At 39.2% G+C, this 16,634-nt stretch overlaps 1 protein-coding gene across 2 annotated transcripts in view; it reads left to right on the top strand.

The window, feature by feature from the left end:
• The window catches only part of tasp1 (taspase, threonine aspartase, 1), a 104,178-nt gene that overhangs the window by 34,428 nt on the left and 53,116 nt on the right, over positions 1-16,634 (top strand). The window lies entirely within an intron of this gene.

The following is a 16,634-nucleotide window of genomic DNA, read 5'->3' as shown; positions in this document are numbered from 1 at the left end:
TTCAGATGTCCAGTATTTGCTGTTTGTTTATTTATGTATGCAGACCTTGGTCTCTGAATAACATTTCCCATAATGCTATAACTGAATAGGTACTTTACAACATGTTGGTGAATGGCAGTGGGCATAAATTCATTATCCACCAGTAAATTGCCCCCACACAATGTGTGTAGTGATTTTACAAACCAAAGGTGAAATGCAAAGAAATACGTTCAAACAATTTGCAAACAATATTAGAAACTGTTTCCTGATTCACTTTCATCTATTATTTGAAATAATTATTTTGAAAGACATAATCTGGAATGCCATTAGTCTTGCAATGCATGTTGATTTTAACTTGTTTAGTGACTCTGGGTAATGAAAATATCTAACTAAAGTGCACCACTTTTTTTGTGCATTGAACTCCGTATTACATCGAACAGTCTACAATATTACACTTTGTCCTGCTATTCTGTACTCCAGAAAATTTATATTATCCATGATGGATTTAGTCAGTTGGATTATTCAATCAATCAAATCGACAATAAATAACCAGTGCAAAACAAAATAGTGAATTGTTCAGTTATTTTCCAATGTTTGCCATTGTGAACTGGCAAATGACACAAAACAACTAAGATGATGGCACAAAAAAAATTGCTTCACGTTTATGTGATGGCTTTTGGAACACACTTTTTGAAACATAATGGCCCAAATGTTCCAGTCAATGACAGAACCTGGTTTATAACGCTGACCTGATTTTTTAAAAAAATTGACCATTTGCTTTCCTCCATAGTTTTTTTCTTGCCAATCAGTTATCACATGATTCCTTTGGGGATGGGGACGTAGTTGGTGGTAATTAGAGACCAGCCAGGAGAATCTGTGCAGAACTCCTACATCTGTTTACGACACTAATTGCTGTGTCGTAGTAAGAAACAGTTCACGTGTTCCAAATCATAATGTATTAGTTAAGAGTGTGAATGCCTGGGTGAATTTATACATGTGTACATGGATAATCTGTTTGAGTTAAGTGGGTAAAGGGTATGTTGGCGGCTAGGTAGGTGTGTAAGTTGGTGAGGTTGGGTCTAGTGTATAAGGTCACAGAGTCAAGGAATATAGAGGGTATGGTGAAGCGGGGGAGGGTGTCAGTAGGGATTTCAGTGGGTTCAGTTGTATAGTTGAGTTAGAACCAGTTTTAACATTTTCTGTCTTAACATTTTCTAGGTAACTGTCCAAGTAACTAAGTCTAAACCCTTGAAGTCTCCAATTCTCAATCTGAGTTGGAGACTTTTTCAGAGTGTTCTAGACACCATCTCATTGCCCTTAAGAAGTTTAAATTTCTTGAGAAATTCCTGTGTAACCATAGTGCAGAAATTCAGAGGGGTCCTGATAGGTATCTTATGGGATACCACCTCTCTCTGTCTCTGGAAACTCGAGGATCTGGGCCAATATTTATAATCTCAATTTGTAGAAAACTCTCAAAAGTATAAAGAAACTTAGCTATGAATTCTGACTTTTAAGTTGGAAATCCCTGAAGCATTTGTACTGCACTTGAGCCTAATCTTTTCACTGGGCTGAAGTTCTTGTAGATTATCCTTTAGGATTTGTCCCAGTGCTTTTGCTTAATGCTTTTGGGAAGAGATTCATTTTTTAATAGTTTATGGTTTGACTGCATTTCCTCTGCACTGAAATCTACATTTTAATAGTGAAACGGGAGCAGATGTAGCAAAGAGTTGATACCTTTATTTACTATTGACCATGTTATACCATGTTGGAGTCAGAATAGTAAAAAGAATGGAAACAGCAACAGTAGATACAGTTTTCAAGACAATAAAAAGATCAGGCTTTAGGATTAAAGTTTGGGCAAAGCTCTTCCACACTGTTACTATGTACATGAGTCAGTTCCAGAAATGGAAGTGAATTTAAAATGTTGGAAAAAGTCAGTAGTATATGTTCCAGACCAAAAGAATTCGAGACCTATGGGTCTATCAGTTCAAAGACACATTGGAGGATGTTTGGATTGTTTTTTAATGAGCATGTCAGCTGTCAACCAGAATCCACTGATTATTTAAACCATGTATACTTTGAACCTCTCAGAACAAAGCACCATTGATAATCCGGCCATTTAGGGTATATTGCATGCATCTGCAAACTTGTGCTTTGATATTTGTTAGAAATTGAAGTTACTCCAGTCTGATTGTCATAGTTTGGAATCTACCCATTACCCTTCAAAGGACCCATAATTTGATTAGGAGCTAGAACCAAGCTCTTTACCCTGGCTAGCTACACATCAAAGCACCTGCTTGGAACTTGCAGACAGCTAGGCTTCGGCATCCATTTTGAAGTTTAATAAGGAAACAGACTCCATCCTCACCCTAGTTATTTCTGAAATGCATAAATAGTGTTTGTAGCTTATTTTGGTTTATATTTTAAAATTTTAGAATCATACCAGTGTGAGACTCATTTGTATCTGCCTTTGCTGAGTTTACAGTTCTGTTTAGTTCGTACAAAATCACGATTCTTGTAGATGCCAAATATAACCACGACGTACCATTCTTTTGGGGTAATCTCTTTGCTGCCTTTGTGGCCACATATGGATCATTTGTGGCTGATGCGAAGAATTGCATTTTGGAAATAATTTTGGCATGTACCACCTGCTCAATAAACTTCCAGCATCTGTATCTGAAGAATTTATTCTGATCATCGAAGAATCCAAGGTTTGAACATTTCACTGCTTTTTGAAGATACTTTGTTTGTATATAAATACACAATTGTGTGTTTTGATGGTCAGTAGAAAATTTCATTCCTGTTTGCCTCTGAGCTACGACACTCAAAACATATTTTAATTCTGAGTGATGAGTGATAGCACAACAATAGTAAAAAATACTGAAATAAATTCCAGCATCCTCAAAACAGTGAATGGGCAGATCAGCTGAGACTGCTGGCAAACATATGTATACAGTTGCTGACTTCAAGCTTGCTTGTGTTGTTTCAGCTGTTGCATAACAAATGGCACTCAGCTATACAAGTTCACCCATGCAGCGACATGACCAACATCCCTCTTTGCTTTCAGCATCAGGAGTTGGACCAATCAGGACTGCCTAACAATTCATACTTTAGTTGTTCTCAACTCTCTTGAGAATGATCGTGTACGATCTTCTTGAAATTTTCAAAATAATTGTTAATGCATAATCTCCCATGATAGGTGAATCACTGCCGCTTGTTACTGTTTGCTTGCGTGGGGATTGAGGAAGAGTTTTATGTCTCTGACTTGTTCCATGAGACCTTCCACATAGTGAATTAAGCAGTTCACATTTTTTTTGTGTGGAAATGCATATTGCAGCAAGTTAGTGGATAAGTTTGTTCTTTCACATCCTGTACATGTGAATAAATCTCCACACATTTTTCAATTCATATTTTAGGCATGAGTCTTTATGGTGGCAAACAAAAATAGATACAAATTGCAAAAGTCTTGAACTAATTTGGATCTTTTATTGGTGTCTTGTGTTCTCAAAATCACCATGTAAATCATTTAATTTCTGAACTTTTACTCAGAAACTTTCTCAATGTGAGTCATAACCCGAATTAAAAAGTTTCTTTTTCAGCCTTGGAATTCCGAAACCACCATGATTCGTAAATTTAAGCTTTAAAAATATAAATCTTTTTTATGATTATCACCTCACTGGGTTTCTCCTCCATTCTTTACTGCATTTGTTATTTGTAATTATGGGACATAGCAAGTGGCATAACCAAATTTTATTTGGAAGATAGCATAACTCAAAATATATGTTTAATTAATCAATTCTAGGTAAGACTGTCTATCATATGGTGTTTACCTAAACACTGTTTCCAGAATTTTGTGATTCAAAATTTTGTTTAGGGTTTTTAAAAAACCCAGATGATGCCTAGACAAGTGCATGCAAAGGCTTCATTTTGCTAGCTTGAGTCTTTTGTGCTAATGTTGATGGGGGCACAAGCTTGCATGACTTTGAGGCAGCTTTCCAAAGCAATCATTACTGTTGTAGTAGAACTCAAAGCTTCTACTTAAAAACATAATCTAAATAAAAGCAGGAGTAGGCTTTTCAGCTCTTCAAACACCACCTCCCCCACCCACTCCCACCATTCAGTAAGAGAATTGCTGATCTTCTGCTTTAATAATGTTTTATTGCTCTATCCCCATGTTCCTTGATGTTTTTAATTTGCAGAAATGGCGATCTCCATCTTGAATGCATTTAACAATGGAGTCTCCACAGCAGTCTTTCACACATTCACTATCCTCTGAGTGGAGCATTTTCTCCATCTTTAACTCTCACGTGATTGTAAGTCTGCTTGTAATTCTGAGACTCTGATCACCTCTCATTCTTCTAAACTCCGGAAAATATAGATCCTGTGTTTAATCTTTGGTCAAAGGACAGTCCCTCCATTCCAAAAATTAGCTTGAATCTTTTTCGCATATCTTTCTTTCAATAAGGAGACCAAAATACCCCTCAGTAATTAATGAGGCTCTACCTAACTGCAGAAAGATATTTTTACTCCTATATTGCAGTCATGTTGTAATAAAGGTTAATATGCTGTTTGTTGTCATACCTGCATGTTGACTTTAAGTGGCTCATGAATAAGGACAACTAAATTCCTCTGATAATTAATACCTCCCAGCCCCTCCTTTCGAAATACACAATTTCTGCTTTCACCACCACATTGATTCCAACAGTTTTGCCCACTCACTTAGATTGAAACATGGTGCTATTATAAATAAGATTAATTAAGTTTTATAACTGTCAATGTCTTGTATCATCAACCCTACTCCAAGCAGTATGCAGTCAGTGTCTGCCAAGAACAAGATAGTGAGCAGACCCCATTTTAAAAAAATAATGCTGTGACTTTGGTTGGATTTTTAAGTAGGTTACTCTTGCTGCTTATTTGATTTTATTATTTTAAGAATGACTTGGTTTTATATCCTAAATGGATATATTCTCACAATTCCATTTGTGGTTTGACATTTTGTTGATATGAGATCAACTGCAAATAAAACATCAAAATGTTTAGACATAATTGTTGAAGTTTTAAGTTTGAATGATTTTAAAGTCTGTCCAAGTAATTATGATTTGGAGATACCGATGTTGGACTGGGGTGTACAAAGTTACAAATCACACAACACCAGGTTATAGTCCAACAGGTTTAATTGGAAGCACTAGCTTTCAGAGCACCGCTTCTTCATCAGGACAACCACCTGATGAAGGAGCAGCGCTCTAAAAGCTAGTGCTTCCAATTAAACCTGTTGGACTATAACCTGGTGTTGTGTGATTTGTAACTTTGTCCAAATAATTGTCGTCTTTAATTTAGTAATTAAATTTAGTAATTTAAAAGCTTCATAGAATTAAGTAGTACTGAAGGACGCCATTCAGCCTATCCTGATTGTACCAGTTCAAAAGTCCCTCCTCCATAAATATTTGGCTAAGAATTAATTTATTGAGGTGCAATGTTTGTCTGCACAACTGATGCTCCACTTTAAGAAACTGTTATGGTCAGATTGAGATGTTCTGAAGTGCAGTTTTCCTTTCTCTGGTGTTATGGCATGGCTGCTGAGGCATGAACTGCTGTCATCATATGCCGCATTCAGGAGTTGCCATTTGAAGTGCACTTTATGAAGGTTCTGGGAAAGTCTACTGGTGGCAATGTTAACAGCAACAATTTGCCATATACAGATGATATTTGTAGGTTTTGTTTTTCCTGACAGCTGACTTGTGTTGTGCAGCGTAAAATGTCATTTTCATTGTGGAATTCTCCTCCTGAGCCAGAAACCAGACTACCATCTCGAATTTGCTGGTGTCTAAATAGGTGAAAATGGATAATCTGAGCATGTTACTTCATAGGAGAATGCAAACTAGAATTCAGACCATGGCTTCATGGAACAAGTAAGACATTTGTTTCATATAGAAAAGGTTTTAGATTTGGCTGTTGTTCTAACTTAGAGCCCTAGAGCTGTACAGCATGGAAACAGATCCTTCTGCCCAACTTGTCCTTGCTGACCAGATGGCCTAAATTAATCTAGTCCCATTTTCCAGCATTTGGCCTATATCCCTATAAAATCTTCCTATTCATATACTCATTCTGATGCCTTTTAAATGTTGCCATTGTACCAGCCTCTACCCCTTCCTGTTGGGGCTTATTTCATACACGCACCACTCTCTGCATGAAAAGATTGCCCCTTAGGTCCTTTAAATCTTTCCTCTCTTGCCTTAAACCTATGTCCTCTAGTTTTGGACATCCCCACCCCAGGGAAAAGAACTCGTCTGCCCATGCCCCTCATGATGTTATAAATCTCGACAAGGTCACCTCTCAGCCTCCAACACTCCAGAGAAAATAACTCCAACCTATTCAGCCTCTCCCTATAGCTGAAACCCTCCATCCCTGCAACATCCTTGTAAATCTTTTCAGAATTTTTTCAAGTTTCACAATATCCTTCCTGTATCAGGGAGCCTAGAATTGCATGTGGTATTTCAAAAGAGCTCTAACCAATGTCTTGTACATCCATGACATTAACCTCCCAACTCCTATACAATGCACTGACCAACAAAGGTAAGCATACCAAACGTCGCCTTGACTATCCCATCTACCTGACTCCACTGTACACTCCCCAGTACACTTACCATTAAGTCCTGCCCTGATTTGCCTTTCCAAAATGCAACACCTCACATTTGACTAAATTAAACTCCGTCTGCTACTCCTTGGTCCATTGGCCCATCTGATCAAGTTCTTGTACTCTCAGGTAGCCTTTGCTGTCCACTAACTTCCAACTTTGGTGTCATCTGCAAATTTACAACCATACCTCCTATGTTCACATCCAAATCATCTATGTAAATGACAAAAATAAACTGGTGGACCCAGCACCAATCCTTGTGGCATACCACAACCTCCACCATCCCCCTCTGTCTGTTAGCTACTTCTGCATCCAAATGGCTAGTTCTCCCTGTATTCTGTGTGACCTCACCTTGCTAACCAGTCTAATATGAGGAACCTTGGCAAACGCCTTTGTGAAGTCCATATAGATCACATCCACTGCTCTGCCCTCATCAATTGTCTACGCAACAACTTCAAAGAATTCAAGTTAGTGAAACACATTTTTCCACACACAAATCCATATTGACTATCCCTGAGCAGTCCTTTCCTTTCCAAATAAATCCTATCCCTCAGGATTCCCTCCAGCAACTTACCTACCACTGATGTCAGGCTCACCGGTCTATAGTTCCCACCTTTCTTAAATAGTGGCATCATGTAAGCCAACTTCCAATCTTCTGGTACCTCACCTGTGACTGTCAATGATACAAATATCTCAGCAAAAAGCCCAGCAATCACTTCCCTAGCTTCTCACAGAGTTTGAGGGTACACCTGATCAGGTCCCAGGGATTTACCCACTTTTATGCATTTTAAGTCATCCAGCACCACCACTTTTGTAATATAGACATTTTTCAAGATGTCACTATTTAATCCCCCATGCTCTATACCGTCCATATCCTCCTCCACAGTAAACACTGATGCAAAATACTTGTTTATGATCTCCCCCTGCAGTTCCACACATAGGTGGCTTGCTTATCTTTGAGGGTCCCTATTCTCTCCCTAGTTACCCTTTTGTCCTTAATGTATTTGTAAAATCCCTTTGGATTCTCCTTAACTCTATTTATCAAAGCTATATAATTACCCCTTTTTTGCCTTTCTGATTTCCCTGTGTAGTATACTCCTGCTGCCCTTGTACTCTTCTAAGGATTCACTCGATCTCTGCTGTGTATACCTGACATACATTCCTCCTTTTTCTTGACCAAAACCTCAAGTTCTTTAGTCATCTAGCATTCCGTACACCTGCTTGCCCTTCTTCCTAACAGACACGTACTGTCTCTGGAATCTCATTATCTCACTTTTGAAGGCTGCACATTTTCCAGCCGTCCCTTTACCTGCAAACAACAACCCCTACTCAACTTTTGAAAATTCTTGCCTAATACTGTCAAAATTGGCCTTCCTCCAGTTCAGAGCGTTAACTTTTAGATGAGGTCTATCCTTTTCCATCACTATTTTAAAACTAATAGAATTATGGTCACCGACCCTAAAATGCTCCGCACTGACACCTTAGTCCTGCCTTATGTCCTGAGGTCACGTTTTTCACCTCTAATAAGTACATCTATGCATTGAATTAGAACATTTTCTTGTACAAACTTAACAAATGTTGGAAAGTTAAAATTCCCTACCATAATCACCCTGTATTCTTGCAAATAACTGAGATCTCCTTAAAAATTTGTTTCTCAATTTCCTGCTGACTACTGATGGATCTAAGGTACAATCCCAATAATGGGTTGTATGAAAGTTTAAATCTTCCTAAGCAACTCTAGCAAATCAGCCCACCAGTATATTAGACCCCTTCCAATTCAGGTGCAATCCATCCTCTGATACAGGTCATTTCTACCCCCAGAAGAGATTCCAATGATCCAAATTTGTGAATCCTTCTCTCCTGTACCAGCTTCTCAGGCACTGTTGATCTGCTCTATCCTCCTGTTCCTACCCTCACAAGCTCGTGGCACTGGGAATAATCAATATATTACTGTGTTTGAGGACCTCCTTTTTAAATTCCTGCCTAACTTCCTATATTCTCTCCTCAAAATCTCATCCTTTTGTCTTCATTTGTTGTTAGTTCCAACGTGTACAACAACCTCCTGTTGGTCCCTCTCCCCTTTGAGAATATTCTGCACCCTCTGAGATATCCTTGATCCTGGCCCCTGGGAGGCAACACACCATTCTGATGTCTCTCTGTTGGCTGCAGAAACATCTGTCTGTGCCTCTGACTAGAGAGTCTCCGATCAAAGTTGATCGCTTGAAACCTGACGTACCCCTTGTTACATTAGAGCCAGCCTCCGTACCAGAAACCTGGCAGTCAGAGCTACATTACCCTGAGTCCATCACACCACTACATTTTACAAAACAGCATACCTTTTTGAGATGGGAATAGCCACAGGAGAGTTCTGCAGGACCTGTATCCCTTTCCTACTTTTCCTGGAGGTAAGCCACCTATCTGATTTGTATCTTCAGGTTATCTCCCTCCAACTGCCATCCATCACATCTTCAACTCCAGTAATTCCTCATTGCCTTTAACTGCCGCTCCAACCGATCCATGTGATATGATAGGATTCATAACTGAAGACACTCCCTGCAGACATAATCATCACTAACATGGAAACTGTCCTTACTCTCCCATGTCCAACAGTAAACCACATCAATCTACTAAAGGCCATCTTTGCACTTAAACAATCTACAGACCCAGCACTGTTTACTGCTTAAAAACATACTACTCCAGGCTAACTTAATACCTAAGTTTTATATTTTTATAGTTCACTCAAGAGGCAGATCTCAATAAAACATATAATCAAAAAAGAACCCACTTTACTCACAATTGTAGATTTTCAAAAAAAAAGTTACACTTTAAGAAGCCACTTAGCTGCTCCTCTGCTTTGAGCTCTCCCACAAAAGTTGCTCCAATGCCAGCTTTGAATTTCACTGCTTGTTAATTTTTCTTAGATGACTCCGATGTCCAGAGATACTTGAAATCAAGCAGCAAAACAGTCAGCTGTGCAGATTGTGTTGCTGGGTCAGACAGCAATGCAGGTTTATTTCTCCATTTGATTCAATGAGTTGTTTTGATCTTTTCCAAAGCTCCAAAACAATGCAACAGCTTATAAAACTGTAATTACTGCCCCTAGAATTCAAGGAAATTGGCTCTAACACTGAAAATATCTTAAAAAGGAGCAGCTCTTTTTTTCCCATCCTTCCTCTTGATTACCCAGAATCCTTAATGTTGGACAGAAAGAGATAGCTAACATCATTGCATGCAGCTAACTGGTCACTTGTGCTGAGTTTAGGAGTAGCATGCTACTGTTTTGAGCAAGTAGTCCTTCAGCCCACTGCAACCAATGGCTACCAAAGTTGTGATAACTGGCTATAATCCATATAGAAAGATCTAAAGAATGAACAGAACAATTGGTAGATTTTTTTTCCCCTCTCTGCTCAATTTATTTTCCTCCTTCGAAAGCATTGCTGACTTATTCTGGCTAGAGAATTTACTCTATTATGAATTCATAACAACCTGGATATTGAGGACCAACAATGGGTGGCTGTCTTTTACAAGGGATTTCCATTCTTAAACTATCTTAATTTCCCTAAGATATGTTAGCCTTCTGTTTATTAACTGTGAATTTAATATTTGAATTTGTTTTATACTTCATTCTCAAGATGTCACTGAGAAAGCTGTCATTTATTCCTCAAACCTTTATTTCTCATCTCTTATAGTTTTTGAGAAAGTAGCAGTGTGGGACTCTTACATTGAATCTTTGCAGTGCATGTATTGAAGATAATCTGCCACTGAACGTCAGCTGGAAATTGAGCCCCACTATTCCACAAGCTGCCATAAATATATAAATGACTAGTTGAATCATCAAGGTGATTAATTTGCCTGACTTTGACTGTTAACTAGGAAAAAAGATACACTCCTGGGTTTTATCAATAAACGAGAAAGTCAGACTTATTCATTATAACCAAAGTTATCTTTCAACAAGCGGTAAAATGAATTATAAACTACTTCCCCTTTAAACACTGCAGATATTCATTCATAAACAAGACAGGCATCCTGCAAATATACAATGGATAGAAAACATAAGCAAAAGGTTATGTTCTGTGGATCACGTGTCCAACCCAGAAAGGTGGAATGAGGTGACTTTTTTTTAATAATCCTTTTTGTTTGGTATTTATATCACATTGAATGCAAGATTCTAGAAGGTCCTCAATTTGATATGATTTGGAGATGCCAGAGTTGGACTGGGATGTACACAGTTAAAAATCTCATACCAGGTTATAGTCCAAAAGGGTTTAATTGGAAGCACGCTAGCTTTCGGAGCGCCGCTTGTTCATCAGGTGGGTGTGCATGTTTTATTCCTTCCTTAACTAAAGTTTCATAGGCAAAATATATAGCCATCATGTTGGGGAAAATAGATATTTCAAATATGCCTGGGGTCCCAACCAGGTGAACTGTTTTAGAAAGATTGAGGAACTGAGTAATGTAATCATTTTCACCTAATATAAACTTTATTGGGTTTTTCATATCCATTGTATGACTCCACTCTTTAAAGCTAATGAAATACTTTTGGAAGTGTAGCCTTTATTGTTATGTTGGAAATGCGGCAGCTAAATTGTGCACAGCAAACTCTCACATAAAGTTGTGTGATAGTGAGGCAAACTGTCTTCGTTATTTTAATTTGAGATATTAAATATTAGCCAGGGTCTAGGGATACCTCCCCTTCTCTTCAAGATAATGTTCCGGGATCTTTTCCCTGAGTAGGCAGAAGGGCCTCTGCTTATCATGTTATTGAAAAGATAATATCTCTCAACAGTGTGGCACTTGCTTAGAATGCAGTGGAGTGTCAGCTTTTTTTAATGCTCAGGTCCTTAACAGTGAATTTAACATGCTATTGTACAAGTTCATGACGTTTGCATTAAGTATAGGAAGGTGCACTCTTTCTTCAGAGTGCAAGATGAGCTGTAGCTTTACAATTTACTATTCTGATCAAAAATGTTAGAGAAGGGCACTGCAATTGGTTAAGGTTGCATAATTTCTAAAATGGCGGCGCTTTCTATGTTGGGCCCAGTAAAGGTACACAGTTGGTAAAATGAGTCTGTCTCAATTGACTTTTATGAAGGTAAACTTGTGAACTCTCGACAGTAGTCATGATTTGGAGATGCCGGTTTTGAACTGGGGTATGCAAAGTTAAAAATCACACAACACCAGGTTATAGTCCAACAGGTTTAATTGGAAGCACACTAGCTTTTAGAAAGATTAAGGAACTGAGTAATGTAATCATTTTCATCAGGTGGTAGTGGAGGGCTCAATCCTAACACACAGAATTTATAGCAAAAATTTACAGTGTGATGTAACTGAAATTATACATTGAAAAATTGTCTGTTAAGCCTTTCATCTGTTAGAATACACAACACAAAACCTTTTTTTTAAAAAGTTGCATTCTCAGGTTAGCTATTAACAATGGTGATAGCTAGACAATATGTTGAAGGTTTTTGCCCCCTGTGTTCTCTGTCTATGCCATGATGTTTAGATTGATTCTCATCTAAAAAGTGATGGCATCATGGCAACAGCCTCAGTACTCAATACCAACAACTGCCAATCTCCAGACACCATCCTACAACTCATCTGCTTTATCCTTGATCACAACATCTTCACCTTTGACAACAAGTTCTTCATCCAGACATATGGAACGGCCATGGGGACCAAATTTGCACCTCAATATGCCAACATTTTTATGCACAGGTTCGAACAAGACTTCTTCTCCATGCAGGATCTCCAACCAATATTATACACCAGGTACATTGACAACATTTTCTTCCTCTGGACCCATGGTGAGGAGTCACTGATAAAACTACATAATGACATCAACAAGTTTCATCCCACCATCAGACTCACCATGGACTTCTCTCGACTATCTGTCTCATTCTTGGACACATGCATCTCCATCAAGGATAGACACCTCAGCATCACACTCTACCGCAAACCCACAGACAACCTCACAATGCTGCACTTCTCCAGCTTCCACCCAAAACGTATTAAAACAGCCATCCCCTATGGACAAGCCCTACGCGTACACCGGATCTGCTCAGATGAGGAGGAACATGACGGACACCTGGAGGTACTCAGGGATGCCCTCACAATAATGGGGTACGATGCCCAACTCATCGACCGCCAGTTCCGACGTGCCAAACAAGGAACCGTAATGACCTCCTCAGGAGACAGACATGTGCTGCAACCGACAGGGTACCCTTCGTTGTTCAGTACTTCCCAGCAGCTGGAAAACTACGTCATGTTCTTTGTGACTTGCAACACATTATCAATGAGGATGAGCACCTCACCAAGACCTTCCCCACACCTCCACTACTTGCCTTTAAATAACCACCAAACCTCAAACAGATCGTTGTTCGTAGCAAGCTGCCCGGCTCTCAGGACAACTCCATATAACCTTGTCACAGTAGGCGCTGCAAGACGTGTCAGAGTGTGGACATAGATACCACCATTACATGTGGGGATACCTCCCACCTTGTACATGGCAGGTACTCATGTGACACAGCCAATGTTGTCTATCTTATACGTTGCAGGCAAGGATGCCCGGAGGCATGGTACATTGGGGAAACCGAGCAAAGGCTACAGCAACAGATGAATGGGCACCGCACAACAATCAAAAGACAGGAGTGTTCCCTTCCAGTTGGGGAACACTTCAGTGGTCCAGGACATTCGACCTCGGACCTTCGGTTGACCATCCTCCAAGGCGGACTTTGGGACAGGCAGTAGCGAAAAGTGGCTGAGCAGAGGCTGATAGCTAAGTTCAGTACCCATAGGGAGGGCCTCAACATTACAGGTGACCACCATTGCACTATACATACACACAGATACTCCTATACACTCACGCGAACACACACACAGGCACTCCTATACACTCACACTCACACATGCACCCCCTCACAGACTTAAGACACTTTGCACTCACTACACAAATACACATACACTTTCTCATGCTCACAACCCCCAACCCAGATGGACACACACACACACACACGCACACACACACAGACAGACAAAGACCCACATGCACACATATATTTTGTGGGATGAATTTGTACTTTCAGGGTTACATTGTACTTTGCTCAAAAACTGTATGCATTCATGTAGAACTCTGAGCTCACAAACTGCATGAATTCATGTAAAACACTGTTATCTCACTTTTTAGATTAGAATCAATCTAAACATCATGGTATAGACAGGGAACACAGGGGCTAACACCTTCAACATATTGTCTAGCTATCACCATTGTTAACAGCTAACCCAAGAATGCAACTTTTTAAAAAAAGGTTTTGTGATTTAAACATGAAAGAAGTGAAACTATCATGGTATTCTAACAGATGAAAGGCTTAACAGACAATCAATTTTTCAATGTATAATTTCAGTTACATCACGCTGTAAATCTTTGCTATAAATTCTGTGTGTTAGGATTGAGCCTTCCACTATCACCTGATGAAGGAGCGACGCTCCAAAAGCTAGTGTGCTTCCAATTAAACCTGTTGGACTATAACCTAGTGTTGTGTGATTTTTAACTTTGTGAACTCTCAGTCTTGATATTTTGGATTTGTTTCGACAATAAAACAAATCTCCTGCAAATTGAATTTTAGAGCAGCATTGTTGTTTATTTGCGTTGACTTGACTTCCTGGACAAGCATCGGCAAAAATTTATGCTTCTTGAAGCATCTGTAAGATGTGTATTTGGTTTGAGTTCTTGCGTGGGCATAATAGAATTCGAACAGGAGAAAGTTGGGTGACTTTTTTTCATAGCAACTTTATTGCTGACCATTGTCTAATATAACAAGCTTCATCATGTGACTTAAAGGAATTTTTTGAGCAATGATGTGCAGGATTATAATAATATATCCTTGGCCACTGGTTCTTCAGATTAGACTTCTGATAATGAAGCTCACTTCAAGTAGGGGACCACATTGTACTCTTTGGATAAAGATAGCATTTTGTAATTTTTAAAGAGACATTTTCCAAGAATTTTTGTACCGTTTGGTTATTGCATTTAATTCAAAATCTTATCTGGTTGCTTTGCTTTGTTTCCTAGTACAAAATGAGGCAGAGTGGTGTATGGATAGATGATCTGGTATTATTTGGCACGTGCCCTGATGCCATTTCTTATCTTTTCTTAAATGCTGTATACCTGACTACAGAGTCGAGAGTGTGGCGCTGGAAAAGCGCAGCAGGTCAGGCAGCCTCCAAGGAGCAGGAGAATCGATGTTTCAGGCATAAACCCTTCCTCATGAAAGCCCAAAACATTGATTCTCCTGCTCCTCGGAGGCAGCCTGACCTGCTGTGCTTTTCCAGCACCACACTCTCAACTCTGATCTCCAGCATTTGTAGTCCTCACTTTCTCCCAGTTGATTTCATACCCTACTGCAGCTCAATTAAGTAGGAGCTTGGTTAGGGAAGTGTCAAGGAATCAATGACTTTTATTAAGTTGCTGGATCCAGTTGCCAAAGCAACATGGAACTCTGCTCTCTGTTTGGAATTCAGAGTACTTATTTGCTCTCTCTTCTTTCATGGAAATAGCTTAATAAGAATATGTTTACCTTTTTAATTATCCAAAACTGGAGCTGTATTTAAGTCGATTGTTTGTTGAATGTAATGAATTTCCCTTCTGAACTTTGTTTGTGGTGGGGCGTTTGAATATTTGTGTATGTGGTTACGGTAAGGTGGGCTACCCTTTCTGGATGATTTTGCACCTCTTGAAGGTTCGAACCGCACTATTCAGGAAGTGCATTACATCCTGCTCCTAACTTGTGAGGTGTCAATGATGGACAGGCTCCAGGAGTCAGCAGGTGAGTTATTTACTGCAGAGTACTTACTCTGATCTCCTCTTGCAGCTACTGTATTTCTATGGCTATTTCATTACCATTTCTGGTCAGTGGTAACTACCGGGTTTTGATTAATGTGGGATACAATGGTAGTAGCATTTAGTACTAAGAGGTGATAGTTGCATTCTCTCTTGTTGGAGATGGTTGTTACCTGGTATTTGTGTGGCACCAATGTTACTTACCACTTGTCAGCCTAAACCTGGATAATGTTCAGGTCTTGTTGCATTTGGATATGAACTGCTTCAGTTTCTAAGGATTTGTGAACAGTGCAGAACTTTGTGCAAATGTTCAATGAACACTCTGACCTTATGTTAAAGGGAAGTTTATTGATGAAGCAGCTGAAGATGGTTGGACTGAGGACATCTCTCTAAGGAACTCCAGCAGAGATATCCTGAAGCTGAGATGAGTGACTTTGAACAACAACAGCCAATTTCCTTTGTGCTAGGAATAACTTCAGTCAGTGGAAATTTTTCCCAATAATTCCAGTGGATTGATTGGATCCTTCATAAAGTGGGCGACAATTTCTGCAAGAATCTAACATATGTAATTTAAAACTGTGGCAGTGTCACATCATAATAAACATGAGGCTGGCATTTTTCAAATGCTTCAGTAGCAGCTAACAAATATGTTTCCCCTCATTTACTACTAGAGATGTTTGCTGATTTCCCAGGTTTACTGATTTCCCAGGTTTACAGCTGCCTGCTTGTTGTAGCAGTTAAATGCTGGTAAAATATAAATTATGGTGCACATTTGCTGTCCTCTTGGTATGTTCACCAGATGGTTGGATCAGGTAATTGGTCCACCTTTTGAATGTAGTGCTGTTTAGAATTACTCAACAGTCAGGATTGGGTACGACTATTGTTATTATTTTACTAGCCATTAGGTGGGGATATCTGAGTGGCACAGTTAATGCAGTCATTTGAAATATTACTCTTCCAGCAATTTTCTCAAATACCTTTGTGCTAATCTTACACACTTGGTCAAAAAAAGTAATTATGGCTCAACTTTGTGTGAGAGAGAAAGGAAAGTTTTTTTTTGAAACACCATTTGCGTGCTGCTGTACATGGGTCCAAACCAACTAGAATTCCCTCTTCAAATTTGTGGAAAGACTGTTCTAGCAAAAATGTTAATCCGTTAAACATTGGGCAAGATCTATTCCACAC

This window comes from Chiloscyllium punctatum, chromosome 11, assembly GCF_047496795.1.
Source record: "Chiloscyllium punctatum isolate Juve2018m chromosome 11, sChiPun1.3, whole genome shotgun sequence".
Classification (NCBI taxonomy): Eukaryota; Metazoa; Chordata; class Chondrichthyes; order Orectolobiformes; family Hemiscylliidae; genus Chiloscyllium; species Chiloscyllium punctatum.
Note: the sequence above shows the minus strand (reverse complement) of the source record. Positions and strands in the feature narration are given on the sequence as shown.